General features: G+C 53.9%; 1 long non-coding RNA gene across 1 annotated transcript; it reads right to left on the reverse strand.

The window, feature by feature from the left end:
* LOC137664147 (uncharacterized) lies at positions 1–2,294 on the reverse strand. The gene is made up of 3 exons (XR_011048252.1): positions 2,070–2,294; positions 1,241–1,379; positions 1–1,144 (listed from the first exon to the last, which is right to left on the reverse strand). It is a non-coding gene; the product is annotated as an uncharacterized lncRNA (long non-coding RNA).
* Positions 2,295–17,044: the final 14,750 nt, after the last annotated feature.

Raw genomic sequence — 17,044 nt, forward strand, 5'->3', positions numbered from 1 at the left:
TGTACAAAATGGTGTTCCTTGTATAACTGGATCTAACTGAGCAGAAAAATATGCTACTGGTCTTTCATGTGGGCCTAAAGTTTGGACTAAAACTCCTCTAGCATTTTCCCTTCTGCTCATCACAATATAATTTGAAAGGTTTACTATAATCTGGTAAACCTGAAGCCGGTGCTTGCATTAAGGCACCTTTCAGAGTTGTAAAAGCTTTTTGCCTCTCCAGACCCCATTTGATGGACTGCAATTTTGATGGAGATGCTCGGTGACATTTTACAACCAATTTATTACACAAATACCGAGTGTCTGTAACACAATCCTTCCTTGAACGACATACTAACAATAACTCATCTACATATTGTATCAATTCAGACTTACATGGAAAAATCAGATCAGCCAAATCCCCTTTCAAAATTTGGGAGGATTTAGTTGGTGAGCTTGTAAATTCCTGGGGTAACCGAGTCCAGGTTAATTGTTTCCCTTGCCAAGTGAAGGCAAATATGTGCTGGCTTTTCTCAGCCACAGGTATGCTAAAGAAAGCTCCAGTCAAATTCAATACAGTGTAAAATTTTCCCCAAACAGGTATTTGAGTAACAATCAAATTTGGATCAGGTACTACTGGATGGGGAACAATTACAAATACAAATCTATATTCTGGATCCCCATCTTTGTAACTTTGACATTCTTTTAAAATCCCCTTTTCCAGAAATGATTTTATTTGTTTTCCAATACTTGGGATAGCTTCTGCCACAATTGGGTATTGCCTAATAGATGGGGGAGTCCCTCCTTTTGTTTTAATCACTACAGGTTCTGCAGATGTTAACAGTTCAATATCATCTCCGGAGAGACTCCATAATTTTTAAGGTACATTCTTTAACTCTTTGGGGATTTTAAGCTCACCTTCTTGAATTTCTATAGTTTGCATTTCCATTACGATCAATCAAATTCCTTTGGGAGTTAAATCTATGCATGTTTCCAATTCCTGTAATAAATCTCTCCCAAACAGTGAAATAGGAGAAGTTGGCAAAATAACAAATCAACCTCATATCAAACGATCATCAAAAACAATAGGAAGGGGAAGAGAAAGCGGCAACTTCTCTTCACCCAAAACCCCAGTAACCTTTACAAACTCCTCAGATAGCTGTGACACCTGAAAATGTAACAATGATAAAGTTGCACCGGTATCTATTAAGAACTTAATAGCAACGCCACTTACCTTAGCTGTGATAAATCCCTCATTCTTTACCTTAATCCCAGAGTCTCGATCCATAAACTCCACAGCGAGAACGCGGACACTCCGGTCTTTCTGCTCCGTCTCTTCCACCGTTGTTAGAGGTCGGTCTCTACGGGACATCCTCTCTACGGTCAGGATTACACAAGGAGCTCTGAGAACAACATTCATGGATTGTGAAAGCCCACCCGTGTTTATCAGATTGACTTGTATTTTTTATTCTATTCTTAATTCATGAGAACTTCTGTAACAATTTATGTGAAAACTTCTACAACAATCCTGACCCGTGACTAAACCGATCGTCAGTCAAAGCTTAATGAGCAGCTACGCAGGACTAGGCCGACAAGTATTAATTTCTGACGATTCCAGTAAAAAGGATGTACGCTTAACCTTTTTTACCTTAAAAGAATACAGAATACTTGTGGAAGACCATCAGCCCGCAAACAGCTGTGCTTTACTTACAGAGCAGGGGATTCCCTTGGGGAGGCTGCACCAAGAATAGTTCTCGCTCCCTTTTAAGATAAAGGAGCCCTGAGCAGTTCACGGGGCCCTCTGAGGCGTGAAAGAAGTAAACGTGTGTGGTGAAGGGCAGTTCTGAAGACAGAACTGAAAACAAGGAACGGCTGTTGATGTTCTGAGCCCACAACACCGTGGCTCTTCCCAGAAGGGGTGACGAGCGCTCAGCCTGTGAACGTTGACGGTGTCTCGAACCGCCCAGTCCGGCTCCTGCGTTTCAATAGGGCAGTAGAACAGCAATAAAGGAGCCTGAGGCCTTTGGCTTTCAGCCCTCGCCTCCTCCCTCGCAGAGTCCCTGCCTTCTTTTCCGCTCGCCCCAAATACTTACAAATAAGAAGCAGTAGAAATAAGGTTCTAAACAGACTTCAGGTATTTTAGGTTAATACTTAGGAGACGCCGGCAGTGCAAAGCAGACTCTGGTCAAGACGGGACGCTGGTCACGGCGAGAACATCGAGGACGGGGTGTTGAGCGGAGCCCAGGCGGAACCAGAAGATAAACATCAGCTGACCGGCGGCGAAGAACGGACTGCTGTGGACTCTGGAGGAAGAGAACTTAAGCGAAACAAGACAGTTTTTAGAGCTATGAGCATATGCACGGATTCCAGTAAAAATATTCTACAAAACTGAACAGTTGCAAGAAAGCGCATCAGATAATAATAATAAAAAAAAAAATAGCAAAAACCTGCAGCGAGCGTTTGCCACGCTTTTTACGAAGGAGTGCAAATTTTCCTTCCGCCCCCCCGTGTGAAAGATCACATCCAATCTACAGATCCACACAGCACCTTACTAAAAACATACTTAAGCCTGGTCTTTATGACCACTTTATGTTCTTTTTTCCTTTATCAGAACAAAGTGATCTGATAGAAGATAACGCTTTCTAAAGCTTTTTCTGTGCTGTTACTCTCGAGGCAGGCTCTAAATATCAATTCCTGTTTTAAATGCTGTATCAAGGTAGCTGACATTTTGAGATATCATACATTTGTGCACATATACCTCTGCATTGCTAATTCTCAGCAGCCAGATGCCCTACTACTGCCTTTTAATTTCTTCTTTGCTCAATACCTGAGGCCCCCTGAAGAGTCTAGAGATCTCAAATAGAGATTTCCTGACTGGGGCTCCCTTTTGGGCCAACAGAGAGAGAGAGATGAAAGAGCAACTGAAATGGTTAGCGGAATTTTAACAGAAGCTCTTGAGAAGTTTGTGATGTAACTACTTATTAGTTTCTATCTAAACTGATAGTGAATTTGAGTCAGGTACCATTCACTCGCTGCAGTGGTGGTCCAGCTCCGAGCTGCTTCAATGAAGAATCAGCAAACCTAGAGACCCGGGGACCCTGCCAATTTTCTTTAACGGAATTTGGCACCCCAGATGGGACTCTAGGACACCGCTCCTCGCCCCGTACGTCCCGAGGCAAACGTTTTTCTTACGGCGCAGCTACCCATCTGGCCTTGGAAACTGCCTCTGTGCAAAAAAAAACAGGAATAAAACAACAAAAACGGAATAAAAATCAAGTTGAAACACCCGTTTCCACCATGTTTCATTCATTACGTTTCTACTGGCATCTAGGTGCTCAGCAGTTAACTCTACAGACCCCACAGGCGACTCAAAATCTAGTCATGCTTCTAAAAGGCTATTGCCAACTCGCCCATAAAATTCGCAAGAGCAAACAGAAGACAAACGCTTGACCCTAAAGAACGTAGCGGGCAGCCCTTCATTTATCCGGGGTGAAAGTTCCTTCTTGGAGCGGAAAGGAAAACGTTCGTGACTACCGAGGCACCGCTTCGGGAACGAGGCGTGCTCTGTTAACCGCAGCTTTTCACCAGCTTTTCTGCGCTGGCGGCGAGTTTGCCTTTTCTCTGGCTTTGACGTGGAGTACTTGGAGGGTCCTTGACCTCGCTAACGTCTCTCCCCGCTCCCCCGGCCCCGTACGTGCCATCACCCGAGCAGCGAGCGGAACCGACCGCGCAGGATTTTCTTCACGTGACGCAGAAGGCGACCCTGGGGAAAAAAAAAAGAGGCAGAAAATGAACCCGTTTGTTGCACCCGGCCGACGGCGAAGCAACGGGGGAGGATTCTGCCAGAGTGGCCGTGCGGGGCCAGGCCGCGCGCCCCGAGAGCTCCCACCGGACGGGTTCTCTCCCCTTTGCCAGGTACCGAGGAGCCGCCGCTGCCGCGTGCTGCCGCCTCGCCCGCGCCCCCTCGCAGCGCGGCTGCCCCGGCACAGCCGGGGGACCCCTGCCTCGCTTCTGCCCTCAGGAAGGGGACCACGAGAGACCCTCCGCGCAGACGGAGGCGCGGATTTGGTCCCCCAGGGAAGAGGCCGGGCTCCCCGCCTGCAGGAGGGCAACTCACCTCCCCGCTGCTCGCTCCGGATGGCGGACGCCCCCCTGTCTCGTTCTGGCTCCCGCTCCCTCCGGTTCCGGCTAATCGAAGCTCCAGCTCCGCACTGAAGCCCCGCTTCGCTTCGGCTCCTTCTCCTTCAGCCCGGCTGCGGCAAGGTCCGAAATCAATCGCTGTCACATCGGCACTTTTCCTATAAAACCTCATAGCTGTACGTCATATAAATATGGATTAGTTTGCATTATGGTTTAGTTAATATCCGTTCCAAAGTGGCGCACAAAGAAGAGCGAGACTCAAAGAGGGCGTACAGGGTCTGAAAAGCACCCTGGCCCCCGGAGACCACCTCGGACGTTCAGCTCGGCCGGCCCGCTGCGTGCCGGCCTCCCGAAGCTTCGGGCTCCGACGTGACCGGACCCCCGCCTCCGGCCAACGTCCACGCACCCTGCCCACCCGCCGCTTTCCCACGCAGCCCCCAACGCCCTCCCGTACCCCGCACAAATAGCCCATCTGCCTTCTGCTTTTGGCCCCCGAACCAGCTCACGGAGCGCCCGCTGCCGAGCCCAAAAACCCAGCTGCCGAGCCTGCTCTCCAGCCCCAAAAACGCAGCGCTCCGCCTCTGCTGCCGACCCCGAAACCACACCAGCGAGTCCCCTCTCTCAGCTCCCGAAAAACGCACCGCTCACATCCGCTTCTGAGCCCCCCGAAGCGGCTGCGGGAGCCTGTTCTCGAGCCCCAGGAACACAACACCTGGCCTCCGTTATTGGGGCCCCAAAGCAGCTCACCCCGCCTGCTTTCTGACCCCCCCTGCAGCCCCCACGTGCGACGCCGAGGGCTGGGGGGGCTGCAGCCACCCCGCAGCCCTGCGCCCCCAGGGCCCCACGGGCACTTTTGGGGAGCGCTCGGGAACCGCGCAGGGCCCGGCCCCGTGCCCCTGCGGGGCGGCACCACCGCAGCCCGGCCGGCGCTTTATTAGCGCTCTCGCAGGCTTTACTGCTCCGCCATCTCCTGCACCGCCGCGCCCGCCCCCCGAGCCCCCCCGAGGCCCAAAAGTCCCCCGCGGGGAGCCGGGCCCAGCCGCCCCGGGAGCGCAGACCCGCCCGCCCCCACGGACCCCCCCGGCGGCAGCAGCCGGGGCCCTTTCCCCCCCACCACCCCGTGCGGGCACCGGGACCCGCCCGGCGCCGCCGCCGCTGCCCGACCTGCACCGGCAGCGACAGAGCCTGCCCGGCCCCAACACCGGGCAGCTGGGAGCCGGACGGGGCTGCCCCTGCTCCCCCCCGCCCGGACACGGGCTCGGCCCCAAAACCCCCCCGGCGAGCCCGGTGCCGCTTCTGCCCCCCCCCCCCCCACCAGCCCCGGGAGCGCAAACCTCGGGTGTCACGATGTCGCAGAGCAGGGATGTCACGCCGCGACCATAGAGTCGGGGCCTTCCGGGCGGGCAGAGGGACCCCGCGGAGACCATAGAGACGCGAAGGAATGTCTCGCCGCGACCATAGAGTCGGAGCCTCCCGGGCGGACAGAGCGGACCCCGCGGAGACCATAGAGACGCAGAAGGAATGACTCGCCGCGACTATGGAGTTGGGGCCTCCCGGGCGGGCAGAGCGGACCCGCTCTTACCTCACTGTCACAAACACACCTGACAACGGAATCCCTTCCAATTACTTTTTCCTCCATTTACGTTTGAGACTCAAAACCAGCACAGAGGCCTCGGCAAATCTGCGCCTCACAGAAACATCAAAAAACCTCCTCGTACTTTGGCAGTTAGTAGGGCTAAATTAAAACATAGCGCTCAACTGCGGGGTAGTTAAACACCTCTCGGCTGTCTGCCAGGTAACTCTTCTTGCTCCATTCTTTCTTCTCCAAACGGGAGAAAGATCTCGAGTCTGTTAACGGGACAATCTTAGGAAATAATAGACTTTTCCTTCCGTTAATCGCTAAGTTGCAACACAACCACCTTAAAAGACGCAAGCCAGTCACTCAGCTTGCAAGCGTCTCCTGTCAACACTTTCCCATTCCATTTCTTGAGGTTTCATAAATAGAAGCTATTAATGTGTTTTCTCTTAGTTTTGCTTTCGAAGCCGAGTATCAAAACAACACACACACACGAAAAATCAGCCAACCAATGAGGTTGGCAGAGGGGACGTTGTTGAGTTGAGGTCACCAGCTCCTCGCGGGCTTTGTAAAAGCTATTTCAAAACCTACACTTTAGGCCCATCTCGACCTGACTGTATCCCTAAAAACAAAATGACCATTTTGTTGCTCAATATTAATTAAAATGACTCGACCAGACACATTCACATAATTCATCCATCGGCCACTTACATTACACTTCGTGCAGTATTACAGAAATAAAGACACTAGTATCAAAGGCATCTGAAGATGCAGTGTCACAGTGAGATAATGCCACGTGCCTCAGGACACGGAAGCTTTAATCTGTGTGTCCTCGAGCAACAAATTTACCAATAAAAAAAAAAAAGAAAAAAAAAACCACCCTTCAGCAATACGCTTTCGGAGGGGGAAGGCTATGGCACGGTTTTCAGCATAGCAAAAACGCACGCAGGGAAGCACTTCTTCATTTCAACTGGTTTGTGAAGATTTTACAATTTAGAAAGAACAAACCCAGGTCTCCTTCCTGCCCAAACAAAGGGAAATCTGATTGCCCGGAACAAGCAGAGGTCTCTCAAAGGCACAGTCTCAGCAGATAACAGCTGATTATAAAGCAAACAATACCAGTTCAGATTTCTGTGCCACTGAATAATTGAGAGAATAAAGTCCTTAAAAGTACTTTCAATTTTCTTTCTCCATTTTTTCACAGTACTTTTTTCTTTTCTCTTGTGGGGAATCTCTACTAATTTTGCGCCTTCTGTGAGCAGCATGTAGACAACACACCTATGGTAAAAACTAACTCAGTATTGAGAAGCTAGTAACTTTTTATAACAAGCTAGTAACTTTTTATAGCAAATCATTCCTTGAAGAGATGAGTAGTTCAAGCTGCTAAGTGACTCTGCTGTGAGAGAGGAACTCTGAGGATCCTGAGAGTACAATTTTGCTGCTGGTTGGTAACCAAATGAAAAAAATAGTGCATTTCACCAAAGACAAACCTAGTAGATTGTAGCTATGCTGCTGCCTTGATACCAGAGGTGTATGCTATAAAAGAACCAGTAAAAAAATCTTGTAAATCACACACTTATATTTAATATATTGAAACAAAATAGTTAAGAATGCAAGAACTGCATACAGATTAATAGCACATTTTTTCAACCATCTGATCTTAAAAATAGGCAATAGTAGTGAAGCTTAAAATACAACCACTCGCATTAAAACGTTTCAAGTAATACCACCGTGGCATGTCCTGTTCCATCAAATGGCCATTAAGATAACGCATCAGTTGTTCAAAAGGTTGTGTTGGTTGGAGTCACTTCTTCACAATCCAAATCTACAACAGTTTTTCCTTTGATGGAAGAGCCCGAGCATTCCTGGTGCAAACTTTCCCGCCTCTCCGAATGTTTAGAAGTGGGTCGAGCCATCGAGCCACTTTGGCTTGCATTGGTTTGAGAGCAGACGTTATTAACTTTAGTGGCTTTGTTAAGTGGTGGTTGTTGTAGACTTTATATTTCATGAGGAGGATGAAGATGAAAGCGAGAACTGAAGCCACAATGATACCCCCAATAATGATGATCACGGTTCCTCCGAGAAACTGCATGTGAAGGGATCGGCACTGTTTGTATTCTCCCTGGGTTGTGAACTGCACGCATCCGATCACTCTGGTTGCGGTCAAAGATGTCAATCCATCATTACAGACAGCAAGAACACAGAGGTCGTACGCACGTCCTGCAACCAGATCAGTCAAGAAGAAGGATTTGCTAGCAGCTGGAATCATCCCAGAAGAGAAAATGAGTACAGTAAACATCCAAGTTGATCGAGCCTAAGGAGAGCTCTTTTGACTATCAATGCGACCATGAGGCAACTAACAGAGCAGAGGATGAACACGGCAACTGGACCAAGCTGCAAAACGCTAGCGTTCCCTAGGTTACTCGGTAGGGATGGAAGACATAGACTTCAGCAACGACAACATAGGACGAGAGGAAACGGCCTCAAGTTGCGCCAGGGGAGGGTTATGTTGGATATCAGGAAAAATTTCTTCACTGAAAAGGGTTATCAAGCATTGGAACAGGCTGCCCGGGGAAGTGCTGGAGTCCCCATCCCTGGAGGGGTTTAAAAGCCATGTAGATGTGGTGCTGAGGGACATGGTTTAGTGGTGGACTTGGTAGTGTTAGGTTAATAGTTGGACTCGATGATCTTGAAGGTCCTTTCCAACCAAAACGACTCTATGGTTCTATGAGTATCTTTACCTTGGCTGTTTCAAACAAACATGGACTAGAGTGCACCCACTTACCAACGGCCAGAGGAGAAGTCACACTTGAGCTATTGTTTTGATCTGCATTATGTTAAATCTCCACCGTTTCAGCATAAAAGGGCATAAGATGCCCTATGCAGAATGGAATGTGGTCAGCCTTTCGAAAAAATGTGAAGGAACTGAAGTAACAATACTGAAGGACTTAAACATCAGAAAAGGACGAAACATCCTGGGTTTTAAGGCTGGTTAGATTCTCAGTGCAGGAAAAACAGGGTTTGAGAGGAAACTATACAAAGGTTCATTTGTCAAATTGAACACGTCCTACACCGGCTGACCACTAAATCCTCAAAGTACATCGTGCTCCTTGCTCATTCCGCTCTTCCACAAATTGAATTCAGCGATGTTGTTATATATGATGGCGTGTTGCCATCCAGAGGGACCTTGACAGGCTTGAGAGGTGGGACCATGCAAACCGCATGAAGTTCAACAAGGCCAAGTGCAAGGTCCTGCACGTGGGTCGGGGCAGTCCCAAGCACAAATCCAGGCTGGGCGGAGAATGGGTTGAGAGCAGCCCTGAGGAGAAGGACTTGGGGGTGATGGTTGAGGAGAAGCTCACCACGAGCCGGCAACATGTGCTTGTAGCCCAGAAGGCCAACGGTATCCTGGACTGCATTCCCAGCAGCGTGGCCAGCAGGGCGAGGGAGGGGATTCTGCCCCTCTGCTCCGTTCTCATGAGACCCCCCCTGCAGTGCTGCATCCAGCTCTGGGGCCCCAACAGAAGGAGGACACGGAGCTGTTGGAGCGAGTCCAGAGGAGGCCACAAAGATGCTCAGAGGGCTGGAGCCCCTCTGCTATGGAGACAGGCTGAGAGAGTTGGGGCTGTTCAGCCTGGAGAAGGCTCCGGGGAGACCTTCTAGCACCTTCCAGTGCCTGAAGGGGCCACAGGAAAGCGGGAGAGGGGCTTTTGACAAGGACATGTAGGGATAGGACGAGGGGGAATGGTTTTAAACTGAAAGAGGGGAGATTGAGATGAGATCTGAGGAAGAAATTCTTTGCTGTGAGGGTGGTGAGACCCTGGCCCAGGTTCCTCAGAGCAGCTGTGGCTGCCCCCTCCCTGGCAGTGCTCAAGGCCAGGTTGGATGGGGCTTGGAGCAACCTGGTCTGGTGGAAGGTGTCCCTGCCTGTGGCAGGGGGGTTGGAACTAGATGGTCTTTAAGGTCCCTTCCGACCCAAACCACTCTGTGATTCCATAAAGAAAAGACTTCTCTGGGGATGAAGAAACGCGGCTTCTTCTGGGGAAGGGGCAACGACAAACAAGCCTGGGGCCGGGGTGTGCTGAGGTGGGGACTGTCCTGCAGGCAGTGGGAGACGCCAGGAGTGACACTGTCTGCTCAGCACGCTCAGGGTGCTACACAGCTGAAGGGCACCACGGGTTGGGGCTGCTTCTTCCAGCTTTATTAAAATAGAGCCATTTTTTTCTGACGAGAGCTGCTCCTCTGCCTGGCTCAGCGGAACCAGCGGCCGAACAGTGTTCGCACGAGCCAGCATGGTGTTGGCTGCATCCATTCAGACCACAGGATGTCGATGGTCTCAGTGGCCAGGGAGCTGACGGAGTAGTCACTGTCTTTTGTCAAGGGCTCAAGGGCTGTGACAGAAACAAACAGAGCTGAGATGAACCCCCGTGTGTGCAGAGACCCCCAGGCATCCCCTCCAGCCCCTGCCAGCCCCACCGCCTCTCCCTGGCCAGGAGAGAGTTGCTGCACAGCAATGCCCCAAATGCCACTGCCATGTTCCCCTGCCCCTGAAGCGTTTCCCTGGAGCAGGGCAAGGCACGGCAGCACCCTGCCCAGGCCCTGTCCCCTGCCCCACCAGCCCTGGCCAGCACAGCACTGCCCTGACTCACCGCAGATGATCTCAGGCAGCTTCTCCTCGTTTTGGTGCCCCAGCGATCTCGCGGCAAGCCCTAGGCACAGAGCGCCGTCAGCCCCCTGCTCCCCAGCGTGCTCCCCACAGCACAGCCCCCCAGGTGCACGCCCTCTTTCCCCCCATCAGGGCTGACCCCAGGGAAGACCAGTAGCTGAAGGGCCACCAACGGGCTCTGGCAGCCCCAGGGCTGCTCCTCGCAGCCAGGGCAGCGGCGGGGACTGGGCCCAGGCTGCCAAAGGAGGGACCGCGGGGGCGGTGGCTCACCGATGAACCCGACGGCCACCTCTCGCAAGGTGGCCTGAGCATCCTTCAGGTATGGCAGGCTCTGCTCCAGGTGTTCTTCAGCCCTGCTCCTGTCCTGCGCCAGCTGGAGAGAGCACAAGGGTATGGGCATGGCACAGTCCCCCCCAGCCGGCCGAGCAGCCCCTCCTCCCAGCACCCCCCATGCCCCTTCCCCCCCAGGCCATTCCCAACTCCCAGACAGGAGCCCTGTGGGGCTGAGGTTGAGAGAGAGCCACAGGCAGAGGGGTCCCAGGCATGCTGAGACCCCTCCATCCTGCTGCAAGGCCCACATGGGCTGGGGTGTCCAGGTCCTGGGGCTTGTCCTCACCAAGCACTTGCAAATCCCCTGTGGCTGCCGGGTCTGCACCAGGTGCTTGAGTTTTTTCCACTTGAGGAGCTTTGCTGCAGCAAGGAGGGCTTCCCTGGAGACCTGCAGGACAGCAGAAGCTGGGAGATGGCACCACGGCCTGGGGAAGGAGACCTGGCGTCCCCCTCCTTTGGCTTTGTTCCTGGGGTGATCCTGGCCTTAGGAAGCTGGGACATGCCCTGGCCCAAACACAGAATCATAGAATCACAGAATCCGTTTGGTTGGAAAGGATCTTTAAGATCCTCGAGTCCAACCGTCAACCCAACACTGCCAAGGCCACCACTAACCCATGTCCCTCAGCACCACATCTACATGGCTTTTAAATCCCTCCAGGGATGGTGACTCCACCACTGCCCTGGGCAACCTGTTCCAATGCTTGACAACCCTTTTCGATGAAGAAATTTTTCCTGATCTCCAATCTAAACCTCTCCTGGTGCAACTTGAGGCCGTTTCCCCTCGTCCTATCGCTTGTTACCTGGGAGAAGAGACTGACCCCCACCTCGCTACAGCCTCCTTTCAGGTAGTTGTATAAAGCTAGAAGGTCTCCCCTCAGCCTCCTTTTCTCCACACTAAACACCCCCAGTTCCCTCAGCTGCTCCTCATCACACTTGTGCTCTAGACCCTTCACCACCTTCGATGTCCTTCTTTGGACTATTCTTTGGACATCTGGGGGTCTCTTGGGCACAGCCCTGGGGGCAGGGATTGAGGCTCAGAGCCCTGGCCTCCAATACCTGAGAAGCCTGTAGGGACGCGCGTGGCCAGGCCTCGGTGGCCACGGGCTGCTGCTGAGCCCTGCTTGGACCAGGGTAGGGCACGTGTTGGAAATGTCCATGGTGTTACCAATACTCAAAAATCAAATAAAATTCAATCTTAATAAGACAGGTATACTGGGAAAAGGGGTAGTGTGTTTGCTATAGAGTCTGTAGAGTTAGCCACAGGTTGTTAAATTTTAACAGGTTACCGTGGACACCCCATTAGGTGAGTTACCGGACCTTTTGTGCTGTTAAGAGACCGTCATGGACGCTAGTTGAATACAATAGGGTTAGCTGGACTTCTTGCTTTGGAACCAGCTAGAACTGGTCTTGAGGTTTGACCAAGAGCTAAGGTGCTAATACGCCTGCACAAGAAGGAGAGGTGAAAAGTGCACAGCGAGGAAGACATACGGCCTTCATCGCGGAGACCCCGGCCCACGACCACCAGAAGAAAATACGCATGTGCAACTAGGAGGAGTTAAAGGCGGAGACTATGGAAATGATTTCTTGGAACTCATTATAATAAAGACCACCTTTTCGGGGAAAAGTTATGCATATGTATAGGAATTCTTAGAATTATAATGAATATGTAACATTTTACTACACAAATACAGAATGATTTCTCAAGGGAGGTGCGCACGGCTTTGGAGGGGCTACCCCCCGTGCTGCCCAGCGCTGCAGTAAAGGTGTGCCTGCTTCTTAATGCTACATTGGTGCTAAGAGGTTTTATTCCCGATTTCGGTGACAATGGCAGCTTCTCTGCCCCTGCTCGCACTGGTTCTGCAGGGACCCCTCCTCTGGGCTGCGCTGGAGGAGGGCTGCCAGCTGCCACCAGCCCTCGCCCCTGATGCCCAAGCCACCCGTGTGGTGTCAGGACGCCCTTCCCCGTGTCACTGGCCAGCTTTGAAATCTGTACCTTGGCCACGCTGCTGGTCTGGTCGCTCATGTGAAAGAAGAGCGGGAGCAGGCCCCTTCGCACTTTCTTCTTCATCTTCTTCTTGTCACTCCCTCCCACTGACTTCACCACGTCTCTGAAGAGGCCCATGGAGAGCTCTCGCAGCTGGCTGGACTCCTGGTAGGAAGGGGGAAAGGTGGACTTGAGAAACAGCAACTCCCTGCCCATGATGAGCAGGGGCGTTATCGTGGCTGATGTGAGGGGAGATGCTCTGGGCTCAGATTCTGCAGCAGGGAGAAGCTGTGCTGGTCACCAAAGCCCAGAAGCCATCCCATGAGAGCCCTGGGGAGCAGACTCTGCGCCGAGTGCTGCTCGCAGGGCTGGGCTGAAGGGCAGCGTGTCCTCTCCCAGTGCCCATCTGTGGGGCTCAGGCTCCTACATCAGCCTTACGTTGTCAAAGAGGGGCAGGAGCTCCTCCACCAGCTCCACAGCGATGGCGCTGGCCTCCTTCCTCTTCAGGTGACCCATGATGTTTTGGAAGACCACCAGGGCCTTCATCTTGATATCGGTGTCACCGCTGCGGAGCACTTCCGTGATGAGTGGCAGGCCCACCAGCATTTTCCTCGCCTGTATGAAAGACAGAGTTTAATTTTTGTGACGCGCTCCGTGCCTGGAAAGCTCCCCAGGCAGCCCCCAGGCCCCACCGTTGCAGGGAGGGCGTTTGGAGCAGTCACCCCACCGCCTGGCTTCCAGCCAAGGCCAAGGCACCGCCTTACCCCCTGCCCCATGCCTCCCCTTGACAACATCCTGCTCACCACGTCAGGTCTCTCTGACAGCACGATGAGGCCTTCGAGGAATAGGGAGACTGTCACCAGGGTTGGATGGCTCTGATCTCTCTTGTGGGACTCGCCACCAAAATTCTCTGCCTGAAGCTCCCTGGAGGCCGTCGGCTGAAGCAAACACAGCAGTGAGATACTGGCAGAGCCTGCAGGGCTCATGGAGAATGACCAAGGCCTTTTCTGGTAACTCACAGCCAAGTGAGCGCTGCAGGCGTCCTTCGTGGTCGAGGTGATCAGGCTGCATGACCGGAGTTGCCTGAGGAGCTCCTTCAAAACGTTCTCCAACGTCTGGGGTGTGGAGAACATCACCTCCCACGTGGCCCAGGCAGTGCTGCAATCGGAGCACTCTGTCAGCAGGGCTGCCTCGGCCACAGCAGCGTGGCCTGGGACAGCCCTGCAGGACGCAGAGCCTGCCCCTCGGTTGGGATGCCCTGGGCAGCAGGAGAGGGCTGAGGTGGTGGTCCCCGTGGGGCTGGGAGGAGCGTGGTGGCGGGGCTGTGGGCTGGCTTTGGCTGGAAAGCGTGGTGGGAAGGAGGGCCCTGCTCCTCGGGGTGTCCTGCAGTATTCCTTGGGTCTGGCAACCCCCCTCCCCACAGGGAACAAGGCCTCATGGCTTTTGGGGCCAGTACCTGTCTCCTGGTGGCGCGATCTTCGACAAGCTGGTGACCGCTTGCATGGGGTAATGGTTGGTCAGCAGGAGAAGCAGTGACCCCATGCTCTGCTGGGCTGGTGTCATGGTGGTGCCTTCTAGGGTTTTGTGGATGCAGCCCATGATCTTCGGCACCTGGAGGGGACACGGGTGAGGATGGTGCTGCCCTGGAGTGCAGCCATTTCCTCAGCTGCCCTTCCCATCCCTCTCTGCTGCCTTCAGGTGGCTTCAGGTGCCCGAGACACCTGGGTTGGGAGGGAAGGGTGGAGGGAGGAACAGGGCAGTCCAGCCACAGGCTACTTACATCCTTCAGCCAGAAGGCCGGGTCTCTCATGAGCACATCCAGCATGGCTCTTACTGTATCCTTCTCAAAGATGCTGGAGTCTCTCAGCGCCTCGATGGCCACAAGGACGATGTCCGTCCTCTCAGAAGGTTTGAGGTAATTTGCAAACCTCTATGGGAGGAAGGAAGGGAGAGAAGACATGTCACACCGAGTGCCCTCGCGGCGCTGCTTAGCTGGGCAGTGCTAGCAGTCCTGGCGAGAGATGCCCGGCAGTGCTGGTGGCAGTGCCCGCAGGAGAGCTGGCAGCGGGGGCTGCCGGCACTGCACGGGGGAGGATGAGAAGAGAGGGGCCCCGGGGTGAGGGAGGGAGGTTGGGCTTGTGGGCACCGAGTGCTGGTGTACAGCGAACCGGGGCTTGCTGGTGGCCAGGAGGGCTGGAGCTGCTGCTGGGACACTGGAGCGCAGCCCTCACATGTCCCTGCTCGGGGACAGCAGGAACCCTCTCAGGAGGGACAGCCAGGCCACGCCAGCACCACTGATTCTGGATGCCTTTGCTCATGCAAGTGCCCTGCTGATGTGACGGAGAAGAGTCCCAGGAAGGGGGGAGCTCATTACCAGGTCTATGGCGGTGGTCAAATGCAGCAGGGAGGTGGTCTCAGGTTCCCAGTGCAGCTGTTCTGCTTCATCCTTTGGCATTGACCTGCCTGAACAGCGGAGGAAGCACAGAAGAGTCAGTAAGACACGGCAGCTCTGCCAGTAAGCTTACCAAAGCGCCCCGAGATCTGCTTGCAAGATGGCAGGACATAAGTGGTCAAGGAGATTTCTGGAGGGCATCAGGAATAGCTCCTTGCTGCAAGCACCGGAGGGGCAGGCGGGGTGATGCACAGATGGGTCTGCTCTTCGCTAACAGGGAAGACGTGGCTTTGGGACATGGTAATCAATGGTAGCTTTGGCTGTGGGATCCACATATCAGCGGGGTTCAAGATGCTGAAAGGAGGGAGGAAGGAGAGCAGCAGAGAAAAGATCCTGGACTTCAGGAGAGCACTGAGCTTCTGCAGCAAAATGACAGCTGGGCTGCTACGGCAAGCAGCTCTGAGGGCCGAAGGAGGCCAGGAAGAGAAGCAGAATGATCAGATGATGTCTGTTTGCAGAGGGATGAAGGCCACCACAACTTCTCTTACTTTTTTGCCTGCTGATGAAGCTTTCAAGGAGCATTAGAGCACCATAAGCTGCAGACATCGTTTCCTTGGAAAATGCAAAAAGGAGGAGACGTCCCAGCAGCTGCCCCAGGACTGGGATCTGGATGTCTCCATAGCAGACAGGAGTGTACATGTCTCTTCCAAAGCAGCGACAGACCTGGGTGAGGGAGGCAGAAGAGCAGAAGGGTTGAGGGCAGGCAGCTAGGGCCAAAGCCCTGAACCCAAGAGCAGCTGCAGGCTGCTCTGGTGTGCAGGGAGGGGGCGATGGCCTGGCTGGAGGGTGCCTGGCTCCCTACCTCCAGTGTGAGATGCTTGTACAGCAAACTGCTCAGCATCCTAATCCTGTACAGGGCTCTCTCCCGCACAGCTGCACTCTCAGAGTCAGTGACGTTGATCAGCATCTGGGAAGAGAGAAGCTGCTGGTGTGCCCCGGGAGCAGACACCCGCTCCAGCAGAAGCAGCACTGCTCAGCTCCTGGGCTGGACTCGCACAGGCCATCAAGGCTTCCTCTCATCTTGAGCAAAGCCTGTAGTGGGGTTCCTGTCCCTAAGGTCCCTCTCAGGCTTGGGAGAGATCCCCTGGGCCAACCCTGTGGCCAGGCAGGAAGGCAGATGCCACCCCCTGCAGCCGCTGTGCTCCAGAAGAGCCCGGAGGGCAGCCCCTGGTTCCCCAAGGGAGGTGGGCACCCTCCCTGCTGTATGCTGTCTCCGCATGGCTCTGGGGTGGGACCATCCACTCAGGAGTGGACAATCCCTTCCCTCCAGGGTGAGGAACAACCCCACTTATTGCATATGCCAAACCTGGAAGATGTTCTGCAGCTCCTCGCTGACTCTGGAGGCAGGAGAGCTGAGCACCATCGTCTGGAGCATGATGTCCATGGCAACCAGGGTCTGTAAGGGGGACAAGGAGTTGTGGCAGTGTTTCCTGCTGTCCCTCCCACCCCCACGAGACTGATCTGAACTCCCAGAGCCAAGCGAGGACTCCCACGCTGCCTTGTGGTGCCTGGGAGAGACCCAGGGGCGGACAATCTGCTGCGTGCAGAGCAGCCTGCAGCCCTGGCCACGGCCAGGCCCACGGGAAGTGGGGAGAGGGATGAGGGTGGGAAAGCAAAGCCGAGCCCCTGCCCTGCCTTGGATCTCGGGTGATACGGCAGCACGGGGTGGCCAGGGAGCAGCCCAGAGGGATGGGGGCTCCTGTAGCTCACCCAGCACTTACCTTGCCGTAGAGCTCAGTGTCCATGTTCTGCATTTCCTCTTCTGGAGGAAGGCACAAGACACTCGTGAAGCAGACACGTAGGAGGTTATTCTTTTTGCCCTCCAGCGCCGTCTCCCCTGAGCTGCAAAGAGAGAGAGGGGCCAGTCGGCCACTGATGCTGGGAGCAGTGCCCCGAGGCCTCGTGCAGGTGGACGTGGAG

The sequence above is a fragment of the Nyctibius grandis genome, chromosome 5 (genome assembly GCF_013368605.1).
Source record: "Nyctibius grandis isolate bNycGra1 chromosome 5, bNycGra1.pri, whole genome shotgun sequence".
Taxonomy (NCBI): domain Eukaryota; kingdom Metazoa; phylum Chordata; class Aves; order Nyctibiiformes; family Nyctibiidae; genus Nyctibius; species Nyctibius grandis.